At 52.9% G+C, this 9,007-nt stretch overlaps 1 long non-coding RNA gene across 1 annotated transcript; it reads left to right on the top strand.

Moving 5' to 3' along the window:
• The first annotated feature begins 1,494 nt into the window (after positions 1-1,494).
• Positions 1,495-5,079, top strand: LOC148109612 (uncharacterized). Its single transcript, XR_015725412.1, has 3 exons — positions 1,495-1,553; positions 2,528-2,700; positions 3,559-5,079. It is a non-coding gene; the product is annotated as an uncharacterized LOC148109612 (long non-coding RNA).
• The last annotated feature ends 3,928 nt before the right edge of the window (positions 5,080-9,007 follow it).

The raw sequence follows: 9,007 nt of genomic DNA on the forward strand, positions 1-9,007 counted from the left end.
AACACAGCCGCACTGGCGGACTCTAGGGAAGCTAGCCAGCTGGCTGCCTGGGGATGAGGGCTGGACTGGCACTGAGTAAAATACTCTTTTTTTTTTTTTTTGCTACAACAATCCCAAATGATATATATTTTAAATTGTATATATATATATATTTACAATTCTAGCATAGTTAACATACAGTGTTATATTGATTTCAGGTGTATGATACAGCAATTCAACACTTCCTCCCATCGCCCAGCGCTCATCACAAGTGCCCTACTTCATCCCCATCACCTGTTTGCCCCATCCCCCCATTCCCCTCCCTTCCAGTAACCATCAGATTGTTCTCTAGAGTTAAGACTCTCAATTTTGGGGCGCCTGGGTGGCTCAGATGGTTAAACATCTGCCTTCGGCTCGGGTTATGATCCCAGGGTCCTAGGATCGAGCCCTGCGTTGGGCTCCCTGCTCGGTGGGGAGCCTGCTTCTCCCTCTCCCTCTGCTGTTCCCCCTGCTTGTGCTCTCTTGCTCTCTCTGTCAAATAAATAAATAAAATCTAAAAAAAAAAAAAGATTCTTGATTTTGTTTATCTCATTTTTCCTTTGTTCATTTGTTTTGTTTCTTAAATTCCACCTATGAGTGAAATCATATGGTATTTGTCTTTCTTTACTGACTTACTTTGCTTAGCATGATACCCTCTGGTTCCATCCACATCATTGCAAATAGCAAGATTTCATTCTTTTTTATGGCTGAGTAATATTCCATTGAGTATATATACCACTGCTTTATCCGTTCACTAATCGATGGACAGTGGGCTGCTTCTATAATGTGGCTGTTATAGGTAATCCTGCTATAAACATAGAGATGTGTGTATCCCTTTGAATTAGTATTTTTGTATCCTTTGGGTAAATACCCAGTACTGTGATTATTGGATCATAGGGTACTTTTATTTTTAACCTTTTGAGGAACCTCCATGCTCTTTTTTCTCCTTTTTTTTTTTTTAGATTTTATTTATTTGTCAGAGAGAGAGAGAGAGCACAGCATGGGGAGCAGCAGAGGGAGAGGGAGAAGCAGACTCCCTGTGGAGCAGGGAGCCCTATGCGGGGCTCGATCCCAGAACCCTGGGATCATGACCTGAGCTGAAGGCAGGTGCTTAACCGACTGAGCCCCCCACGCACCAGCTCCATACTGTTTCCCAGAGCGGCTGCACCAGTTTGCACTCCCACCAACACTGCACGAGGATTCCCCTGTCTCCACATCCTGGCCAACACTTGTTTCCCATGTTTTTGATTTTAGGCATTCTGACAGGTGTGAGGTGACAGCTCGTTGTGATTCTGTAAATACCCCTTTTCTAGATTTTGCGTTTTGAATCACGTGACTGTGCTACCTGTTTAAAATGACATTCCAATGAGACTTATCGCCTTATCATTTGATCCTCAGAATAATCTGCGAGAGCTAGACCCCACCCATTTGACACAGAAGGTGACATGCGTGACTCGTTCAAGGTCACACGGCTCTATCTTAGGGGACTCTGTCCAGGCGGCGAGCTGGTGCCTGCCGTCGCTGGTGGCTCTAAGGTACAGTTCTCTGGCTGCGGGCAAGGCGCTGTGCTCCAGAGGAGGACCCCCACGGCCGCTCCAGCTGGCCTCTGGCCAGGGCAGCACCCGCAAGTGCCTTCACCCTGCCTGGCTGGTCTCCCTGGCTGGGTTGGAGAACCTGCCCTGCAGGCCTCAGCTCTGTAGGGGGAAGACATAAAAATAGCCGGGCGGAGAGGCCAGGGGCTGGGCTGTGGGCAGCAACGCGTGCCTTTCCCATGACTCGGGTTCCGTAGAGCAGAGTCTTCCCCTGAGCCCGTGCGTGCCAGGCCCTGGGCTGGGTGCCCAGGAGGCAGAGCCGAGTCAGGCCCAGCTGCCCCTCCCGCAGGAGCTCACGGCCTTGGGGGTGGGACATGTGGAGCACAGCTCTGTGAGCTGGGGGCCCAAGAGGGGCTAGCGTGCAGGGGATGGTGCAAGAGACACCTCTCCCCCAGCCTGGGGGTGGGGGCAGCAGGGAAGGGTTCCCAGAAACAGGTCACATGGGAAAGCACAGTAGTAAAGAAGAGGTGCGGGGAGCGTTCCAGGCAGTGGGAACAGCATTTGCAAAGGCAGGGAGGTGTGGTGACTATGAGCCACGGAGAAGCGGAGAAGCGTGAATGGCTGGGTGCGTCTGGAGGGTGGGTGCCCGTGGGGCACGATGTAGGGTTGGGCTGGGGAAGCAGGCAGCCCCCTTCACAGAAGGGGCAGGACGGGACTGCGGGGCGATGCAGAGCCAAGAGGGTGCTCAGAACAGGGGGTAACATGTTGGATCAGCATCTTAGAAAGACTGTGATTCCGGACCTCAACCAGACAGTCGCACCATGGCCTCAATCCACCACCTCGTCCCTGTGCGATCCTGCGTAGACGCCATGGAGGCCTCCTTTCAACCTGCAGTTTCTAGCACTTGCAGCTCCACCTGGGGGCTCGCTCCGGCGGCCAGAAGTCATGCCCTGCTGGTCTCTGCTCACTCCCACCAGAGCCCGGGCCCCTGTGGCAGGGAGACGGAGCTCCAGGTGCATCTTATAGAGGAAGCAGAGCCCGGTTAGGCACACCTGCCTCGCCAGCAGGAGCTCACAGCCTTGGAAGCTTCCAGAGGCTTCCGGTGTTGTTCCTTGGCTCATGGCCCCTCCTCCATCTTCTCACCCAGCAGGTAAGGTCCTCCTACAGTGTCTCCCTGACCCAATCTTTGGTCTCCCTCTTCCAATTTTAAGGACTCGTGTGATTAGATTATCGGCCAGATAATCCAGGATAATTTCCCCATTGCAGGGTCCGTAACCGTAATCACCCCTGCAAAGTTCCTCTTGCAGTTGCACAGGTCCCGGGGACAGGGAGGTGGACATCTGTGGGGGCCCTTATTCTGCTGACCTCACCTCCATAATACACCACTGGCACTGAGTCTTTGCCCTCAGGCCTGTTTATGGTCAAAGAACCCCAAACCTCAATCCTGATCCCTCCCTCCATGGACCCCAGCTCTGAGGGTCTTGGCAGCTCAGACTCAACAGACATTAGGTTTTGCTGACCTTTCACCCTGAATCGCCTCCTCCAAGCCCCTGCCCCTGCCCAAGGCCCCACCCACAGCAGCCTTGGACTTTCTCTTCAACCAGAACAATTGAGGCAAAAAACCAGGACGGGAGTGGAAGCAACGCTCAGGGACTCAGGGTGGAGGCGGGGCATGGCTTTGGCTTCTGCCCGTGCTGGGTTCGAATCCTTTCTCCGCAGCTTCCTTGCTTAGTGGCCTTGGGGGACTCGCTCACAGGTCCCCTCAGAGGCTTGGTGTGCTCACCTGACAAAGGGGTGGGGGCCTCGAGGGATCCCCGAGCAGGTCGGAGAGTGGACGGGTGCAAACACCTGGCTCACAGTAGGCTCTCAAGAAAGAAGAGCTGTTGTCAGTGACCAGGTAGTTGTAGCCGAAAAGAATAACAAGGACTAGACGTCTCACTGCCTCCCTGAACTGCCAACTGCTTCGGGGTAAAAGAGGTTCGTTTGTTTGTTTGTTTCCTGGATGCAGAGAACCAGCTGGTTTCTCCAGGCCTGGTGCAGCTGACAACTGTCCCAGCCAACGCAGACGCGGGCCGGAAGGTAGCCGAGGTTCGGGGGTTGCACGGGAGGGGGCTCTTCTGAGGACGCAGCAGGACCTTTGCCTCAAAACCAACACCAGTTTCAGGTCCCGTGCCAGCCACAGGGGTAATTAGGCCAGATGGTTCGAGGCAGAAATCCCAATGTCCCGGTGGTGCTATGAATGAAGCCGCAAGTGGGGAGGGCGTCTGCTGGACACAGGGCGTGGTCATCGTAGGGCAATCTCCCCTTCAGGCAAGGGTTCTGTGTGGATGCCTCCAGCCTTCCCCCGTCTAGCTGCGGAAACGAGTTAGGTGATGGGGTGTTTTTTTTTTTTTTTTTTTAAAGATTTTATTTATTTATTCAGAGAGAGAGTCAGCCAGTGAGAGAGGGAACACAAGCAGGGGGAGTGGGAGAGGAAGAAGCAGGCTCCCAGCGGAGGACCCCGATGTGGGGCTCGATCCCAGAACGCCGGGATCACGCCCTGAGCCGAAGGCAGACGCTTAACCGCTGTGCCACCCAGGTGCCCCGATGGGGTGTTTTTTTGTTTTTGTTTTTGTTTTTTTTTTTGAGAGAGAGAGCGCATGTGAGCAAGGCTATGGAAGGGCAGAGGGAGAGGGAGGAGGAGGGAGGTAGAGAATCCCAAGGAGGCTCCACATACAGCACGACCCTGAGATCATGACCTGAGCCGAAATCAAGAGTCAGACGCTCGACTGACTGAGCCACCCAGGCGCCCCTATTGTTTCGTTTTTCAGAAGATGGGTCGAACATCTGCTTTGCAGGAACAACTGGGCACCCTCCAGCCAAGTAGATGAACTGCAGAACCTTCTAGCATCTTTCTCCATCTTCCTCCCCACGGCAACTGGAACTGCCCTCATCACCAGGCATGAGGCGGTGGGTTGTGAGGACAGCCCCCTGTGGATCCGTGGACACACTGCACTCAGCAGGGGGATGGGATAAGCCCAGCCACGTGGCAGACCCTGCTTTGGTGAAATGGGATGGTGACGGCACCTGCCTCGTCGGACCATGAGCGTTTGATTCATGAATACTCATAGAACCCACAGAATTGCCCATGGCATGCATTTTCCTCCCATTTAAAAAGACCTCTGTGGCTCGTTAAGCAAATAGCAGGCGAATGAACTCATGTAAGCATACGAGGACAGGGACACCATTTCTCAAATGAGGAGTAAGGAGTAAAAAAAAATGAACCATAGCAGCATGAGTCACAATAGCTAAGAGGTGGAAACCGCCCAAGTGCCCAACAATGGACGAGCGGATACACTACACTCAGTGCATCGGGCGGCGGAATGGTCCTCAGCCCTAGAAGGAAGGGTTTGCTGACACCTGCCGTGCCGTGGATGGAGCTGGAGACACCGCGCTCAGTGAAAGAAGCCAGTTGTGGAAAGACAAATTCTGTATGATTCCACTCTACGTGAAGTCTCCAGAGGAGTCAAACTCCTAGAAACAGAGTAGTTGGTGGCTGCCGGGGGCTGGGGGTGGGGAGGGCAGAACGGGGAGTGTTTCCTGGTTTCGGTTTTGCAAGGTGAAGATTACGGAGATGGTTGGAGGTGGTGCTTGCACAACGTTATGAATGTATTTAGCACCGCTGAGCTGTGTACTTAGGAATGCCTGAGTATATTTTATGTAATGTGTATTTTACTGCAATTAAAAAAAAAAATTTGACCCAACTTGCCCACGTCCCTCTGCTGGCAAGCATGAGAGGAAGGACTCAGACCCAGGTCTGAGCTAGCAGACTCCCCATCAGGAACCTCCTGGCCATTGTCCGTTGAGTGGGTAACACTCAGGGAGAGAGAGTGGCTTCCAGAAAGAGTCGAATGCTTTACTGAGGGAAGACACAGAAGGCAACCTGGGAGAGAGAAGTCAGTAGGCATGGAGTCAGGAGAATGGGGTGTCAGGTGACTTGTGTGTGAACTTGGGGACACCACTCACCTTCTCTGGGCTTTGTGTCTCCACTCCTACATAAGGGTTAGATTGGGAGGGCATCCGGGCCCCTCTAGCTCAAAGGTCTGGGGAGGGGAGAGATGGGATGCCAGGTCCGTTCTTACAGCTCCAGCAAGCCTGAGTGCCCTCCCCGCACCCCGGCACCCTTGCTGGGCTCTGGGAACTGTCTTCTTCCTCGAGTACCTTGCATGCACCAAGCTCTGTTCTGGGCCAGGTCCTGACGTCTTCTTAGGGAGGACAGGCAATAGACAACCAAGCAAACAGGAAGAGATCCTGCGAAGAAGGGCAGACCCTAGTGGGGTAGGGTTATTCAGAGGCGGGCCAATGGAGTTCCTGGTGGAGAGAAAGGCTTCCCTCTGGTCAGGCCCCAGAAGGGCATCCTGGAGGAGGTGGCATTTGGGCCAGGCCTTGAGCCTGGTTCTACAAGCCCCTGTGCGGAGCACGGACTGCCAGCTGGGCGGGAGGTGCTGGAGAGAAAGAGTCTTGTGGGGATGACAGACAGGGCAGCAAATGCATCTCAGTGCGGGGGGGGGGGGGCAGGAGACGGGGGGACAGCAAGGCACCTCACGGGACATTTGCCTGGACAAGAGGACCCGTGAGCTGGACTCGGGAGGATAAGTAAGTTCATCAGAGCCGAGAAGTGCCCCAGGTGTGGGGAACAGCGGGTGTAAAGGCCTGAGGGCCCTGAGAGCAGAGGCTCCATGCAGCGTGTGACGTTGAAAGACAGCACTAGCACGGAGCTTTGTATGCTGGGTGACCCTGCTTCGGTGACTCGCTTCTCTGAGCCTCGGTTTCCCCATTCGCACAGTGACTGGGGGTACTTTTGAGAATGCAGCGAGACGATGTAGGGACAGAGCAGAAGCTCAATGGCATGGGTTTTCTTTCTTGCTCCTGTCCCCGTATTGCTGATCACAGTGTATCAGGGGAACGGGTGGTGAAGGGTGAATTGGCTCCATTCAGCTCCTGCGAAAGCCTTCTGCCTCCATTGGCTGCCAACCCCTCTGAGTAGAGAATCCTCTTCTGGGACCCCAGCATCCCCACATGGAGCCTACCAGCCCCAACCTCCAAAATCTCCACCTGCTAGAAGCTCTATCCTGGATGTCATGCTTTTGGGGACCTTTCTGCCACAGCAAATGATGGCTAAGGGTGAGCAGAGTTCCTGCTCAAAGTGAGGGCTGGACCCAGATCCTCTCCATTCACCTCCAGAGGGATGCCGCCCAGCTGTGGCCGTCCCAAACTCCAGAGGGGCAGTGGAGAGGATGCCTCTGGTCAGAAGAGACAGGGCAGGTGGCGTTCCTGCCACTGATTCTCCCAGTCTGAGCAGAAAGAGCCTTAGCAGGGGCATCTGGGAGCTCAGTCGGTGAAGAGTCTGCCTTAGGCTCAGGTCATAATCCCAGGGTCCTGGGATCGAGCCCTGCATCGGGCTCCCTACTCAGAGGGGAGTCTACTTCTCCCTCTCCCTCTGCCTGCTGCTCTCACCCCCCCAACTCCTGCTGTTTCTCAAATAAATAAATAAAATTAATAAAAAAAGAAAAAAGGGTCTTAGCAGGAAAGGAATTTTCTTTCTTTCTTTTTTTTAAAATGTATTTATTTATTCTGGGGGGCGGAGAGGCAGAGGGAGAGAGAAACCCAGGCGGACTCTGGGCTCAGTGCAGAGTCCGATGCAGGGTCACTCTCACGACCCTGATCTCAGGGTCCTGAGATCACGACGCGAGCTGATACCAAAAGTCAGAAGCTCAACGGACCACGCCACCCAGGCACCCAGGAAAGGAACTTTGCCCAAGGCACTGTGACTGCCAAGCAGCAGAGTCACCCAGTCCAACTTTTCCATGTTGGCTCTGAGAAGCAAAGCTACTCGCCTCTGTGCCACAAGCATACCTGATGTAACTTCTCACTTCTTTCTGGAGGATGCTAGCGTCCTCCAAGGATACTTAAGCATTGTCATCAGGCTATGACATAATTGTGGCACGTAAACATAAATATAACATCCATTTTAAGAAGTATCAATTATATTCATTTTCTCTCTAAACACTGTAGCATCATGAGCTGTCAGTAACAATTCTTAGGAATGACCCAAACAGAGCTGCAAATGTTTGGCATCCTTTGATCTTCATTTATTCGTTCAACAAATCCTTATTTGAGCACCTGCTGTGTGTGAGGCCCTGTTTTAGGGGCTGGGGATACAACAGTGCACAACGCAGACAGAGCCCAGCCTGCCGTCCTGGGACTTACAGTTAGCGCAGGGAGCGAGCCAAAGACAAACATGCAAGGAAGCGCGCGATGCTTAGTGCTAGGAAGAAAAACCCAAGTAACGCAGGGGTTGTGCTATTTACGACCATGGAAGATTACTAGGGACGTAATATAGTGGATTGCACAGTGGACCCAAAAGATATGTCCAGGGGCGCCTGGGTAGCTCAGTCAGTTAACCATCTGCCTTCAGCTGAGGTCATGAGCCCAGGGTCCTGGGATCAAATCCCACATCAGACTCTGCTCAGTGGGGAATCTGCTTCTCCCTCTCCTTCTGCCTGATGCTCCTCCTGCTTGTGCTCTCTCTCTCTCTTTCTCTGTGTCAAATAAATAAAATCTTGAAAAAAAAAAGATATGTCCACCAAGAACCTCCAAATGTGACTGTATTTGGAAAACGGTCTTTGCAGATGTAATTAAGTGATGGAACTTGAGATGAGTTCTTTCTGGATTTATCCAGGTGGACCCTAACTCTGATGAATAGTGTTTTTTCTCCCCCAAGATTTTATTTATGTATTTGTCAGAGAGAGAGAGCAGAAGCAGGGGGAGCAGCAGGCAGAGGGAAAAACAGACTCCTCACCAAGCAGGGGGCCCGATACAGGGACTTGATCCCAGGACCCTGGCATCATGACCTGAGCTGAAGGCAGACGCTTAACCCACTGAGCCACCCAGGCAACCCAAATAGCATCCTTATAAGAAGAGAAGACAGACACCCAGAGAAGGCCACGTGAATGCCCCAGTGACCATGAGGCAGAGAGATTGGAGTGATGCAGCCGTAAGCCAAGGAAAGTCTGGAACCAGCAGAAACTGGAAGAGACAACGGATTCTTCCTTAGAGGCTTCGGAGGGAATGTGGTTCTGTTGACACCTTGCTTTCGGACTTCCTGCCTCTGGAACTGTGAAAGGATAAATTTCTGTGGTTTTAAGCCCCCCAGTTTGTGGAACTTTGTTAGAGCAGTCCCAGGAAACGCATACTCATAACTTCTGACCCACCTTGAACCCAGTGAGGAAGTAACCACACAGGTATGAGGGGAAAGAGCACTGGAGGGGCAGGCAAATCAAGTGCAAAGGTCCTGAGGCTGACCGGGCAGACTTGGGGAACAGCAAAAGCCAATGTGGCTACTGCAGGAGGCCTGGAGGTCTGTGAGAGCAGGTCAGAAGAAGCCTGGTGGGTGGGCCTTGTGTGTGTGTTTACTG

The sequence above is a fragment of the Ursus americanus genome, chromosome 8 (assembly GCF_024610735.1).
Source record: "Ursus americanus isolate L20-20 chromosome 8, mUrsAme1.1.p, whole genome shotgun sequence".
Lineage (NCBI taxonomy): Eukaryota > Metazoa > Chordata > Mammalia > Carnivora > Ursidae > Ursus > Ursus americanus.